This window comes from Sinohyriopsis cumingii, chromosome 7, assembly GCF_028554795.1.
Source record: "Sinohyriopsis cumingii isolate HCF-2022 chromosome 7, ASM2855479v2, whole genome shotgun sequence".
NCBI lineage: Eukaryota > Metazoa > Mollusca > Bivalvia > Unionida > Unionidae > Sinohyriopsis > Sinohyriopsis cumingii.
The window spans coordinates 53,649,799-53,666,425 of NC_142967.1; positions in this window are offsets into that span (position 1 = coordinate 53,649,799).

Here is a 16,627-nt window from a genome sequence, read left to right on the forward strand (position 1 = left end):
TCACCGGTGGTTTCTGTTTTTTTCTTCGTGAAAATCCTTTGGATTTTACCAACGATATTAGTTTGTCCTTTGCTGCAGAAAACGCCCTTCCGGCAACATCTCCAATAGCACTAATACCCTTATCACGAATAACATCAATAGCCTTCATTCCTAATTGTTTGGCTAACGGCGCTACTTTTGGAGCCATTCTTGTAAATAACCCCGCAATGGTGCTACCGAGACCGTCTCCGTACCACGCGCGGTATACGGGCAATCGTGAGTTTACCACGTAGACGCTGACTGGTTTATCATGGTTGTAGTGTATAATCATCTTTATTATAAAAAACACCAGTGTTTTCCAATTAGTGATTGATCACCAGTGATTGATCACCAGTGATTGGTCAATCGCTGTAATGACCGTGGTCCACGAGTTCGTCTATGAGCGTTCGATATGCATTAATGTCCATGATACCACCGGCAAATAACCGCCTGCAAATATCAGCGGCCTCATTGATTATTTCCGGAGAGTTATTTCCGGCTCGTTTTCCTCCGATTAGTATTTCTAGCCGTGATATATCACTGAGAACACTACCAGGACAAGTAACGTCTTTACCAACAGAGTATCCTTTTCCGTGTTTTGGTCTTTCACTTTTTACTTTATTGTGGAATATTATATAATTATTATCACGCGGTGGTAATTCATTTTTATATTTACTTGCCAAATACACTATTCTTGTCCAGTCCTTTAACGACCTTATATTTTTCTCGTAGCCGCTATTGATATGCTCATCTCGTGTGTCCTTAGCAAAATTTGTAACAGTAAAATCAACTAATTCTTCGTAGCCGAGGTTTCTAATTGTGTCTATTGTGCTCTTTTTAAGCACATTACGGGGTATATTCCCCTCTTTCCGTATTTCTTCTGGTATTTCTTCCGGTATTTCCTCCGGTATTTCTTCTTCTGGTTCTCTTGCGGTGGCGCCTAGTTCTTCTTCATCGGCTATTGTAACATAAGGTTCTTGTGGGTCCGTTATAGCGAGTGGTGGCGGCCTCCGTGTTGTAGCGAATGCTATTTTCGCAGGGAGTGTTTCCAGAGACTTTTTTGTTTGCTCGGTCTGAGCCGCTATCTTTTCAAGCGCACCGAGGACGGGCACAGTTGCCGCCGTAACATCTTTGGTCGCTTTAGTTACCGGAGCAAAGAGCTGTTCGCTTCCAACAGCAAAATCAGTTTGTAGTTGTTGCCGCGTTTGAAGTTGTTTTCGGACCCTGTCTCGTAACGGTATGAACTTTTTAAGCGCTACTAGCCGCTCTCTGGCTAGCCGAGTAGTAAGTGATTCGCCTACCATTATTGCAATTGCTCCGTAATTTCTAATTTCCCGCCGAGTGTGGCGGGGATATGTCCCAGGGGCTCCAGGGAGTTTTCGTCTATAATCCTTCTAATGTTTTTAATTTTATTAGAGATTTCTCGACGTCGTTCAAAAGCCTGTCCGAGTTTTTTTCGTACTGTCTCAACGGCAGTAAATAGTCCAATAAATGCATTTACGTCATTGCCATACAAGTTTTCATTGATCGTATATTGTAATCGCTTTATAAAAGAATACTCGCGTGGCAGGGTATATCGACCTTTCTTTGATTGCTCGTTAATAATTTCATAATCGGACAATATTTTTTGGTTATCAAGCTTATCAGATAATTCAATTCCTTGATTTTTTAATTTTAAAATCTCGGTTAATATATTATTGATGTCTTCGATATTCATATTCTTATAAAACATCTTATTTCTAATATAAAAAAAAATATTTTACAAAATGAACCCCGCGTATCAATCCCGAGGTGTGTTAACATTCGATGAAACCGTAGGATAATTCGTTTTCTTCCGGAAGAGACAATTTATTGTAGCGTTCGCACTGTCACGGTGACCTTGTCACTCGCTGATTTCTGTTATATATGAAAATCGAATTCTATGACCCGTTTTTTTTGAGATCGCTGTTTGATATACTCGTTCTGCAACAAATTGTGTTGAGGCTCTACAAATATCGAAATATTTTCCTGCCTCATTCATCGACTGAAATATTTTTTCCTCGTGAGTTGTTGTATCAAATGACTTTACGCTTTTTGCTTTTTTTGAAAATTTACCAGTTTGGCCTTTTTTACTATTTTCACTCTGAGAGATAGCTTGCAGGTTTATAAGAGAATTATTTTGAGGACATCCATCAATATGATCAATAACGAGACCGTCCTCGATTAATCCGTTGAATGCTTCAAATACAATCCTGTGAACATAATACTTCTTCTTTCCGGCACCAAACATCAAGTATCCGTGATTATTTTTCCATCCAACCGGCTTCTTCAGTCTACAATTTCTAACAACGCCGTCGCGAGATGCCTCGTAATTAACGAGAACGGGATGCGGCTGAAATTCTTGGTTCATTTGTATAATAATACTACTTGTCTAATTCATTATTTGGTTTAATTATAAACCTTGCAATATAGTCCTGAGGAGTTTTGATGACGAAGTCTGCGGTGGGGTCAATGACGGCATTTTTTATTCGCTTGTCGTAATAGCGTTTTAACTCTCTGTATCGCTTTACGCCACAATTGATACACAACTGCGATTTTCCTCTTACACCAACGTGGCAAACCAAGCACGGTAGGGGGCCAAGAGAACCATTACGAACGCTTTGTAAATGATACCCGCAGAATTCACCTCTACATGATTTATTGCACGGGGTTATCGACCCAATCATCAACCATTTGCAGTGATTCATTATACTATATTCTTTCATTTAAATACTTGTTTTAATTATATGGAGGAGTTCGAGAGATTAGCAGCAATTAAGCCCTGGAAAAATATTAAGTTCAATCTCGATAGAGTCCTCAAGGACGCACCAAAAGCGTTAATAAACGATAGAACCCTGTTGAATAAAATACGCGACTGTATCAATGAATTCAAGCGTGATGGTGCATCTCATAGTTGGTCAACATTTCGAATTGATGGTATTGTTGATGCTACCATGAACGACAACCGCGCAGCAACGATAATATCACAACTTGACGGTAAAAGGTATTTCTTCAGAGTAAAATTCATTGTCCGGGTAGAATCAGGTAATTGGATCATACGTGATAAATTTGAACCGGTCCTCAGCGATAAGAAAACAGTCATTGTTAGCCGCGACTCCAAGCCGGGGTTGTTAACCGGAATTGACAGACCATACTATGAACGAGCGTATCCTGAAACAGCAGTTGTTTATGGAATATACCCGTTAAATAAGAAACCTGATATCGGAAAACTAGCGCCGATGAAACAGTCAACGGGGATAAATTGTGTAGCAGAACGAGTAATAGAGCATTTTACAAATGCGTGTCGAGGAAACAAATTGACTGATTTACGACGTAGCAAAATAAACCAATGGGAGAAGACAGTGCGCGAGCGAGGAGCAACCATCAGCGACATAGCGAAATTAGAAACGTCGCTGAGATTTCCAATAACCGTTACAACGATAACCGGTGAAGTGTTATACGAATCAAAGTATAAATCAAATGGAGCCCCAATCAAAATTATTGATCATAACGAACACGCGTGGACGCCCGCGGTCACAATATTTCCACGGGATAGAACAGTAAAGTATATCCCCGGGGAATTCCTGGGAGAGGATGGTTTTCTCGCGGAGAGGAAACTATTTGATGCTATTGCCTGCTTGTGTAAAAACGACCCTGTATCAGTGTGGTTACTTCGCAGCGCTGAAAACGACATGGATACCTTTGATCAGTTTGTAAGACCAAACGGTGAATTATATCGCACTGAAGCGTTTCACAACAAGATGAAAAAAACCGCCATGGAATTTGAAGAGCATGATGAACAACTGCTAACAAATTGTTTTACGATTCCATCGGTTGCGGCTCATGTTGCAGCAAGGAAAAATGCGTGGAGACCAACGCGCAAGGAATTTCTACCGGATGTACAATCCAGTTGTTTGGAATATTATCACGGTGGACTATGGAACACTGAATACAACCGCGACGCTATGATTTCCGTTGATATGGTTGCCTGTTATCCAGCGAGTTTTCTCGGGTATGGATCCGCCGCTGAGTATTTCAAACGATTTGGACACCCCAGACATGAAATGACTCGTGTTGCTATTAATGGACCACTGCCTGATTTTGATTTAACCGGATTCGCTCGCATAGTATCATTTGAATTCGCGGCAGGACTTCATCGCTGTTGTTATATTTGGATCGGTAGACACATGGCTGAAAAGAAGTGGCTGCCAATAGCGCTGCTACGGTATATGATTGATTGTAGCATGCTTGTATCGTTGATTGTCAGTGACGCGATTATATCATATCGGGCGCAGACTGAAGTCTGGTTACCAGAACCAGAGCGTCTAGATAGCATAATTGACGAGTCCAGAGCACACATTGATGCCGACGAGGAATATATCATCGAATGGTCCAAAAAGATATTCAACCAACGAAACCGCGAGGCAAAAGATCTCGGTAGAAGAATAATCGGTAAGTTCACACAAGGTGGAAAAAACTGCGACTACAAACGATATTGCTCACGGCTGATTATAGATGACGCAGAATATGATTTCGTAATCAAGGACGCAGTGGTAAAAAATAGATACGTGAACTGCAAAACAGCTTTCTTGTCCAATGGAACAAGGTTGGGTACAGTTGTTACTTACGCCGATGGAGACAGCCCCGCGTATCCACATTTGAGGGCGTCTATGCTGGGTTACGCCGCTATCAATTTATTCTCGATGATAAATAGATTTCCCGACACCGCGGTTAGAGTAGCCGTTGATTCATTTTATATAGACGTAAAGTACAAGGGAAACATAGCCGAGTTTACTAGTCCGGACGAGAATTGGGGTATATGGAGAATTAAAAACGAAATACGACGCGATTATTCCCCGTCAGCAAATGTCACCGTTGAAAACAATTACTTACGCGGTGATAATTTATCAGAATGGTCTAATGCACCACCGTGTTCTGATCCAATTTGTAGACACAAAACAGTTTATTTAAGCGGCTGTGGTGGGTCAGGAAAGACGACTCGGGCAATTGAATTATTTCGAACGCGGGCAAGTATAATCGTGCTTACACCGACCCATAGACTAGCGCGAGAGATAAAACAACGAAATGTTGACGCCGTTACTTATCACAGCTTTTTTCGATACAGCGGCGGTGAGTGGACTCCTGATCGAATGGGTGAAAAATTTATTCCTGAGGTTATCATCTGGGATGAGATATGTACTGTTTCGTTAGATGTTTTACAAATGTTTCTTGAGTGGTTGCTGCGCGCGAATACAGCGGTAATCATGTGTGGCGACCATGGCCAACCACCACCATTTGTCGGCGAGAGTCCACATGATTGGTTAAAGAATTTTGTGGACTATTATGAAGAAACCGATACTGATTACCGAGCACTTGATGAACAACTGCGCGAGGTTAAAAAATTAATCAGATTACAGCCGGATAGAGTTCAATGTGAAATAATCCGCGAGGTGATTCCGGAAACGCCGTTAAATGAATTCTGGGAAACATGGAGACCAAACGATTTGATTGTAGCGAGTAGAAAGATAGTCAGAGACACACTTCAGCGGAAGTTGTTTGCGTTGCATAAGGAAAAGTTTCCAACGCGCCCAGTGCCGTTATGTTATAGACCCGCGGACACACGGCGGCAGAACATTGAAGTTGAAATCCCGGGCCCGACAGCGTCAGGGACAAAAAAACAAATTCTTGTGCTGAATGATATTGTGCTCGTTGATATCAGCGTCGTCGAGGACGCGCTACGTGCTGATAAATCCCCGTGGACGCTAGGATACGCAACGACAATACATTCCTCGCAGGGATTAACCATCACGGACACAATTGTTTGGATAGTTGATAATCGCATCGAATGGTCAAATCTAGTCTATCTCGCAGTGTCCCGAGTACGGAGGATAAATCAGCTTCGAAGAATTGTTATTGACGAAGCCAGTGACAACGATGACATTATTGATGCAAGCGTCATTGATAGAAAACTCTCGGGTTACCTCCAACAGGATAAAAAAAAACAGCGGCGTTTTGATATTGATGCCGAATTAATAATTGCGTTACGACAACAACAGAATAATCACTGCGCGAGTTGCAATTGTGTAATGCGCTGGCGTTATTCGGATAAAGACGCTCGCCAATTTACCGTGGACAGGATCGATAACAGTCTCGGTCATGTCAAAAACAATGTGAGGTTGACCTGTCTTGAGTGCAATAGACGCAACGGCGCTAGTTAAGGCCACGTGGGGGCAATTGAGTATCGTCAGGTATCACTTGTAGTTGCTCGCGTGTAAACCCCCGCTGTGGAGCAGTTGAATCCAGTCTATAGATCGGTGGTCTACCAGTTGATCGTGTTATCGTTGATATGTTATGCGTGGTAACACTCCAAATAGGATCAGTAGCTCTTTTGTTACCGCCTTCAAGCTCTCCTGGTTCATACAGATATCTAACAGTGACATCGCCGAGAATCGGCTTGGAAACGCTATTTAATTTTGATCTTCCGGGTATATACTTTTTTTTAATCGCGTCGCTGGGCTTCATGTTGATTGCTCGGGTAATCTCGTTATTTAACGCTGCAATTACGCCTGGCAACCTTTTGACCCATTCACGAGATCGTTTTTCTTGGATGAATTCCTTCGCGTATTGATACCCAAATAACCATTCAGCAAGAGTCCGATTGAATCGTTCAACAATTGCCTGATCACGATGTAGCGCAGTATGACCTCGTCGTATCGCGACGCTATGATGTTTCAACGTTGATAAAACAGCACCGCGAAATTCACTACCAGGATCAACTTGTAATAGATTTGGCCAGCGCAGAGGACCCCTTCGGTAAATCCGCTCAAACGCATCGGCTACTTCAGTTGCCGACTTTGTTTTTAACGGCTCCGCTTGTTTGTATCGACTCGCAACATCAACTACGGTTAGCGCGTATTTGTAACCGTTGTCATGCGGCAGAAATAATATGTCAGCTTGATGAACTTCATTGGGTACGGTAACATCAAAGTGCGAGAAGTTGATTTGTTTAGGTGGTGGTAGATAAATTTGCCATATAGCCTGTTTGGATAACCAATTAGCCGCAGTGGCCCTCGTTACTTTTGCAGCGCTTGCAAGCTTACCAATTGCGGCCTTCCCCTTCCAGTATCCTCTCGGAGAATAATAGATGGATTCCATGTTGTTATTATAAACGCTAGCGTTTTCAATTACCAGCGCGAGAAGCTCCGCTTCCAATCATTAATTTACCTTTCATAGCCGATTTTACCAACCATGAAGCCAATTTTTCTTTGAATGATTTATCAGGAATAGCATTTAACGCGTGAATTAATTTTACATCCGCGATATGACGCTGTTGCAGATCGCTACTTTTGTAGTAAGCAACATCATGAGCATGACACGCCTTATCGATAGCGTTTATTGGATACTCACCGGGTTTGGGCTGATTTTGATCATCGAGTCTGATATCTAATCGTGTTCCGGGGCCACAGTAGCTATATCCTGGGAGGTGCTTTTCTCCTGGATACTTTGCCCACGGTGTTCCGGGGAGTTTTGATAACTTGGCTGCAATATCACCTCCTCGCTTTTTTTTAAAGCATCCCCGGGTCTAATAGAAATAAATCTAAATTTCTTTGTACCGCATTGTACACACTTACCAGTAAGTGCCGACCTGTTATTTCTTGTTGTAACGGTTGTCATATCATTTGTGCCAGTACGCACTCTACACTTCACACAATATAGATCCATAATTTATGTATAGAGATATGAATATAATTGATTTTTCGGCGACTAAAACGAGAGAACCAGTTAAGCATGTTGCAGCGTTACCAAACTCGATCCGGATGATTATCATCGGACCATCTGGATCCGGCAAGACGCAATTGTTACTCAATTTAATAATGAGATGGATGAAGTGGGATAAGTTGTATTTAATCGCCCCTAGCGTAGATGATCAACGATGCTACGAGGTGTTGAAAGATTTTAACGAGAATGCATCAGCGATCGCTGAAAAAAATGTTATTGAGTTTATTACAGATATCAATGATGCACCAGGTATTGATGATATTGATGGCGACGTTAACAATCTAGTCGTGTACGATGATGTTATGTTAGACAATCAAAAAAACCCAGCTAGGATATTTTCCAGAGGCAGGCATAAAAACACCGACGTGATATATGTCACTCAACGATACACTCAGATTCCAAAAGTAATCAGAGACAACTGTAATATTCTTGCTGTATTCAACGGCGTTGATACACACACGCTACGAAATATCTGGCAAACTTGGTGTGGCGGTGACATGGACTTTAATGGTTTTCGAAACTTTTTTAGTCATGCTCAGTCGACCCCACATGGATTTGTAACGATAAATTTACATGATCCTCGGACACGATATCGTATCGGACTTGACCAAATATTCGGTTAAATTGTAAATAATTTTCATTGTAAATAACTTCTTAGCAGCGGGGGGGGGGGGGAAATGACATCGACGCGGTCGTCGCTGTGTTCACCGGACGCTGACAAAACTGGGATCGGCGCGCATTAAACCAAATGACGTCACCATCGTGTAGGATGGACCGACGTCGTTTTTTTTTTTTACCAGCGCTGACTACACCGGATCCGCTGAGTGCAGAAGTAATAATTAAGCAAAATAACGATTGGACAAAATGTCGGATTCGCCCCCCTGCTGCTTCTGTATTGTTTGTAATTTCTTATTCACCTGGGAAGTAAAATAATTAAAGGTAAAACGAAATATTAATCATATATTTCAGCTTGTTCTTACCCATATTTGAATTATCTAATTGAGAATCCAAAAACGTATGCATGAAAACTTATAGGTACAAAAAATGATGATTTGATGGAGTTCAAAAAGATTAGAATTTGGGAAAAATTACAGACAGTATACAGGTAACATTTATTTAAGATTTTTTAACATGAACCACATAAGTAAATTTCTTAATGATCTTGATAACATTTTGGAAGATTGCATATTGTTATGGTAATCAAAGTTTGCTTTTGAAATACAAATTTACTCATTAATTTGAAAGTATATTTTTTAGATTTTTATAAACCTGAATCAATTTCTAGCTGTAGCCAAAATACATCATAAAATGTAGCATCCACTTTGACATATAAAAAGTCAATGAGTACATTAAATTAATTATTATTGCCCAGCATTTCAATCAACCATCTATGAACTGTTTTGCAGAGAACTCCCAATTATTTCTAAGAAAAAACAACCCCATACATAAATAGATATATCATATGCAATCCACGGATGCCATATTCTATTTTATCACTTGTGAATGCTGCAGTGACAAAATAATTCATATCACACTACAAATTTTTTTCCTTCAGTAAATAAAATATTAAGATTAAACATTATTCATGTAAATTTCTGATTTTTTAAAATGCCTACAACAGTACTGTAGTAAAAAAAAAAATTGTCACCAGTTAGTTTCAATCCCATGAATGATCACATGTTGTGTAATTTTCTCTGCCAACAAAATTGGATCTCCATTTCTGCCAAAGAAACTCAGTCAGTAAAAACCAGGTATTCCTCTACCATGTATGTTAACTTTAATTACCATAATTAAATTAAAAGAAGGAATAAAACAAAATATAATTTGCAGTATATGTACCCCTAAAGAACTAATTCAGAGTAAATATTTTATTTAGTAAACAGTGTTACATACCTTAAGAGTTAAACCAAAGGAAATAAGGTGGGATATAAAACGTGGGAAAAACAGTTGCCATGTATACGGTAAGCTGTGACTGCCGATTTGAACTGTTAAAATGAAGTCCTAGGCATTGTAAGTTGCAACAAAATATTGCATTGTTTATTTGCCAATCAATTGCTGGTACTTATATGCACACACTGTAGCTCATGGTTTGTTTGAAGTATGTCTGAAGGGCAGTCCTTTTAAAAAGATAAATGCAATGATAAGGATTAACTGTTAATTAGTCACACTGGCCTTAAGCCTGTGTACTTAAGTCTCTTAAGCATAACCTTTAGTGATTACGCAGTTTAGCCACAGATGACCAGAATATGAAAATGGGGGGTTTTCTTAGGGGAAAATAAGGCATGTTCAAGGGAGAAATGGCACATCCCATGGGTGCTTGCACATTGGGGCAAGCGGGTGGGGGGACGCAATAGCCGCCTCCTCAAATTTCACCTTTAAACATGATTTGGCCTACATCCATAAAATTTCATGGCTGACCACTATGTGCCCCCCCCCCCCAAGTTTCTGCAGGCACTTCTGATTAATCCTTTGAAAATTTCACCCTTATTGGACCTGGAAGATTGGTCAATATTTACTGAAACGGGTACTTAAAAAATGCTGTGTAAAAATCTTCCTTTTTTATGCCTCAATTTCACTATTTTATTTGTTATTCTCCCTACTTAGCTTATGAAAATTGACAGGTATGCCAGACTACAATTTCCATATGCTCAAAATTTCCTCTATTTTAATATTGTTACACAATGTTGCAATAGCTACACTTTGAATATAAATTTAATAAAAATGAATTACACTTGCACACTGTTCCCATAACTTAAATGATTATGCTTTGCATTCTATATATGCAGTAAAATCAGACATCAAATTAACATTTATGCTGTTCACAAACTTGTCAAAAATAAAATGCATAGCAGCTTAAACATTCTTGTTTTAAGGCAATGATATATAATAACTTTTGTTCTTGTACATGCATCTATCATCTCTTTGATTTGTCTATAATGGTTTGTTCCACTTCTTGATCCTACCTATGCAAATTAGCACAATGGGTTCACCCACTGCAGCTTTCAACACATCTCGCTAGCTATTGTCAGCCAGTTAATGTAAAACTTTGATTTTATAACTGACCTCTTTACCTTTAATTGCTGCTATTTAAACTGCCCAAGGGATAGTTGTATATCAGTTCCAGTCATTACAGATTACATACTACATGTAACGGACATAGACTGAAAGGTTTATTTTTTTATTTTTTATATATGTTTTTTTTAAAGATTACTGAAAATTGTGTTTTCTCAAAACATGACCTTATCAGGGGGGTTTGGGGGTACAAAATCGTATTTTTAGCAAAGCTTCCATTTGATTAAAATCATATCTCAATTTCACGTAGGACTGTGGTAATCTGATTTAGATTGTGCCGTGTGATGGCATGAATGTCAATATCTCGAAAGTACATTTACTCATTTCATCAGCATGATCAAAGTTTCCTTAGCAAACTAGTTTTTTCCGACAAGCCCAACATGCACCTCACTTGGAAAACAGGACAGGCCCTAACTAAACTTAGAGGGGCCCCAGGTATTGGGCTGTCAGAATTTTTGAGCACTGATAGGTAATGGATGAGCTGGCAACTAGTAATATTTTAATTAGTAAGAATGTTTATCTTTATGAGGGATGTGCCCATGCAAAGCAAGACACCCCCCCCCCCCAATGATTTACTTTTGAATTCCAATGACATCTCTCCACTCAACCATCTACTCACTGATGGATTCCTTACAATTGTACAACCAAAGCACAAACTTAACATCATAGCTGGACCACTTTACTATTTACTTAATAAAACAACATAAAGAAACAAGTGGAAAAGTCCCTGCCACAAGATTTTTAGTGATGTGATCAGACAAGCCTCTGATACTAATACCCTACTATTGTGGTATTTGAGACATTACTGCATTAAATGGAATTTTTAAACTGCTATAATTGAGGCTTATCAAAATAACCAAATGAAATTTTACAGAGAAATTCTTGATGCTGATGATGTCAAGACTGTTTAATTTGATAACAGCTTGATATAACGAGATCAATCATGTATTTTTACATCCTTGCAGAGGATTATAATTACACATTTTTGTAGGACAATGATATGCATGTTTTACACCAGCCAAATACATACAATATTTAAATAGGCAAATGAAGAATGCAATGCTGTTGGCAATCAACCAAAACAAACAAATGAGTCTTTTACTGGGAGCAAATGTGTAATCATTTATAATTTGATTAATTTAAATAAATAAATAAGCAATCAGTTCAAAGAGATTACTATAGCAGAGATGGATGGAAATACATGCAGATAAGAGTACAGTGAATGCAAAAAGCAATGGAAATAAATTATTTACAGCACGATTTAAAATTCAGATCTATATTTAGAAAACCAGAGATCAGTTTGCAGCAAAACAAGATGCAGTTTAAACACCAATGCATTTATGTTGTCTCTGCAGTGCTTACTGATGTCTTTGGTGACTATGACACGGGGATCGACAGCAAGTGCCGGACTGAAGAGACTAGGGGGCGAATGCAAATGTACAGGAAGTGACTATTCGTAATCACCTATTTGCTGATGACTATTTGTCTGAATGCCAGATGTAAGTCTGACATAGAGTAGCGTATGGAGCATTTCTCTTCAGCTTGTTACATTTTTGGCCCCTCAATCAGCATCAAGAAGACAAATGATGCACCAATCGGCACAGGTTAAGCCTTTCATATCGCGCATCATCACAGTAAATGGCCAAACCTTCTTGGCCGGGGACAAGTTCGTCTATCGCTGCGGAACACTGTCCTATGCAGTATACACCGACACTGAAATCAATTCCAAAATCAGTAAGTCAAGTTCGGTGCTTGGCATATTATGCACACGTGTGCGGGAGAGCAGAGGTATTAGTCTACAAGTTAAATATAAGGTCTACAAAGCCAATGTTTTGAGGACCCTTCTGTATACTTGCAAAATCTGGCCTGCGTACATAAGTCATGTTAAGAAATTAAACCACTTTCACAAGGACTGCCTGAGGAAACTGGTGATAAGAAGATGGGAGGACAGGGCCCGGGACACTGGAGTTCTCAAACTGGCAGGCATTTCAAGCATCTGCACTCTTCTGCTGAATCACAGTTGAGATGGGCAGGGAAGGTAACAAGTATGTCAGACGAGCGACTAGCATAGAAGATCTTCTATGACGAGCTGACGGAGGGAAAGCGATCTCATGGTGGTCATACAAAACGCTTAACTTTTTTTCCCAAATCATGCATGAAAATTAAATATTGACCCTAAGTCTTGGGCGGATCTTAAAAGGGATCGCTCCATCACCTGGCCCAGTCTCATCCATACTGGAAGTTGAGATTTTGAACTATGGGGAATTGCAGAGGCCGTGCAAACGCGCAAGCAACATAAATCTCAGAACTGCAGCATGTCCTCAATTAATCAAGCTAACCCAAGTAACATCTACTCTCCAGTGTACGGCAGAAATTTTAGAACACAAATTGGCCTCATCGGTCACTCACGCGCTCACAGAAACCAAATTAGTGATGCCATCGTCGAGCTTGTAGGAGAAACAGTAACAATCATCCAGATACTCGGATACCCAGATACTATGTTTGATTCACTTCCAGGATACCCCGATTCAGCTGTCTCAGTTTGATCACTAGAATAGCGCATAGATCCATATTACGACAGGTACACTTAGCGTCTATTTTACTTGGCTTGATTTAGCCAACAGAGTATTAAAATTGCAGTCGTAAACGCAGCAAAAGAAGAGAAATTATGGCTGTATGCATTCATCATTCATGCTTCACTTTCTATTTGTAAATTTGTTTATCTTCCTGATATATATATATATATATATATATATATATATATATATATATATATATATATATATATATATATTAAAATAATAGTACTAACTACTGAGAGATTTACCTGGGCCGTTGAAAGTTCTTTTTCTTCACATTTAAGCAATGTAACATATGATATATTGTAGCTTCGTTATCTTTAACAATGCATTTATACTGAGAGTTTCAGTTTATCGTTATGACGGTTTTTGATGAGTTTCTTGACTATTCTCTCATAATGTTTATTTTTGCCTCTTTGTCAATCAATATAAATTCACTGCGTCAACTAATTTAGATATAAATACATTTACATTGCATTGGCAAATCTCCATAATGTGATTCCAAAGATTTGAATTATATTTGCAACCAAACAAGACAATCCCCTCCAACCTTCCATAACTTCGACAAAGTACTGGTTATTCTGAGATGATCTCTGACAGAAGACACTCGAGACACCGCGGCAAGTGCTGGTTATTCTGAGATGATCTCTGACAGGAGACACTCGAGACACCGCGGCAAGTGCTGCTTATTATGAGATGACCTCTGACAGGAGACACTCGAGACACACCGGCAAGTGAGAAATATAGTGACCGTCAGCATTGCTGTATCAACGTCAATATTAAACGTTCGGGAAATGTTATGTTAAGTTTATGAGTGTTTGAAAACGAACAAACGCAGCATCCGCATTGGCAGAACCATCAGTACGTACTTACGTTCTGCAAAGAAAAAGTAGAACTTCTTGACATTAATCCATGTTTTAGAATCAACAAAGAAATAGTTTCCACTTTCAAGAGTCAAGAACAGCGACTACGTATGTATTACTTTAGACATTGCTTAACTTTCAAACAGTAATCGCAGTATTGCAAGCAACGGAACCGACTGGATGATTGGTTACGACAACAACAGAGTTAATTGTCAAATAGCTTCAGCATTAATTTTAACCCTGTCTATCAAATTACACTCACAAGCTATGTTTGTCTGTAAGAATTTTATAACTAAACGTAAAATATTTCAAAGGTATTATAACATTTTTGCAGGGAAACTTAGCTTGGAGTAATCCTAATGGATAGTTATATAACATGCAGATATAAATGCAGATGAATCATGATACCGAGAATCTTAAAAGGCGTTTGTTGCAGATATATTTTAAATAATGTCATCAGTACGTAATCTGCATAATAACTTATCCCAATTTTTTTCCCCAGCTGATAGAGGGACTATCCAATGTGAGATCGTCTGGCAAGATATTTTCAGGCAGGTCGAACATCAATGATACATCAAACAACTTGAAAAACATTGTTATTGTATAATTTATATTTGTATCTGGAAGGTAAACATCTGCTGCGACAATGTTATGATCTGATAAATAAACTATAAGATCCTTCTCGCTCAGTATGTTTAATGATTCCTAACACCAGCTATGAGGTAAACACCAGCTTAGATTCAATATGACCATTTGACATGTCCGTCGTTAAAGATTTTGCTGGCAAAACTATTGGCCAGTTAATGCAAGAGGAGCATAAAAGGCTATTTTTCTACTTGACAAGAACACATTCACTCGTGTTAAATGCTTTGGCATGATTTGAAGGTACGATTACTAGGCAACCACAACCACAAAAAATGTATTTAGCCATTGCATAACCAGGTCATGACAGAATGATCCGATATTCATATTCCCGATTTATATTATATTTATATTGCTTAAAGTTACCATGTTCAAACATTTATTCTGAATGTGTATTTAAAATGAAAGTGACATTGATGATAAATAAAGGAAAGTAAGAGTTTATGGTATTATTATTATGTAACTACAGCCATAAAATAACGCAAAGGTATGAACACATGTAAACATCATTACGTAATGTATTTAGCAGTTTTATAACAAAAATCGTGACAGATTTAACCCATATACATATTTAAGTAACATATCGATTACATTCTTTTAAGTGGCGAGATTGTTTTTAACTTTCCACATTATAGAAACAAATCAATGAATCAATGTATATAGTCTACATAGCATTACTTAACTCTGCTAAACTCCTAATCCGAGCATGTGTTGAGATTGAAAGAGAAAGCGGATAAATAAGATAATTGTTTTCCTTAAAAAGTCCATGAAATCAAATTATGTCGGGTTTCGGTCTAATAGATTATAATAATTTTTTAAAATAAGTTTTACTGGTATCATTTGTAAAGATCAATCATTTAGAAGGTGGTTAATAGGTAGACTGATGAATAAAAGATGTATAAAGATCGATAACGAGAAAGAAGAATGTGTTTCCGTGATTTTAATTACAACACTTAGAATATTACTAGATTTCTGTATACCGAATGACTTGGATACTTTGAAACAGGTTAGATAATTTTAATTCGTTTCAAGGAGGAATTATATCCGTGCCACTGTTAGCAAGAACCACAATTTTAACTCACTCGGCCATGTGTGTCCCAATCCTTAACATCCCCCCCCCATTAATCGACAATATAATAAAAAGCCCAGAACAAAACAAAACAAACAGAAAAAAATAGAAGCGAAAAGGAAAGAAACAATAATAAATGCACGGCAGATCAGTCTCAAGGTGAGTGGAATTTCACACTAAGCCATATTAACAAGCCTACTTAATTTATATAATTACGAATCAAGCGTATTTACATGAAATTATAATAATAAATTAAAGCCTACATTATATACCAGGGATGGATTCGTGATTAGATTCAATTTAATATATACAGAATTACACTGAATTGATCAAACAGTTTAGAGATTTAGTATTCCTTCCAAGCAGGAAATCAAAGCGTGCTTGTACTAACGACACTTGTCACCTAGGTCACATTTACAAGGTCTATGACCACTCAGCTTATCCGAAAAGAATAGAATAAATTATATATACACGGATTCCATTAATGGACGGGTGGACAAAATATATATTAATTTCAGCTTATTTGTATTAAATGTAGATTCAAAATTGAGATGTATGAATAAGCTAAATTAAATACAATTTATTGT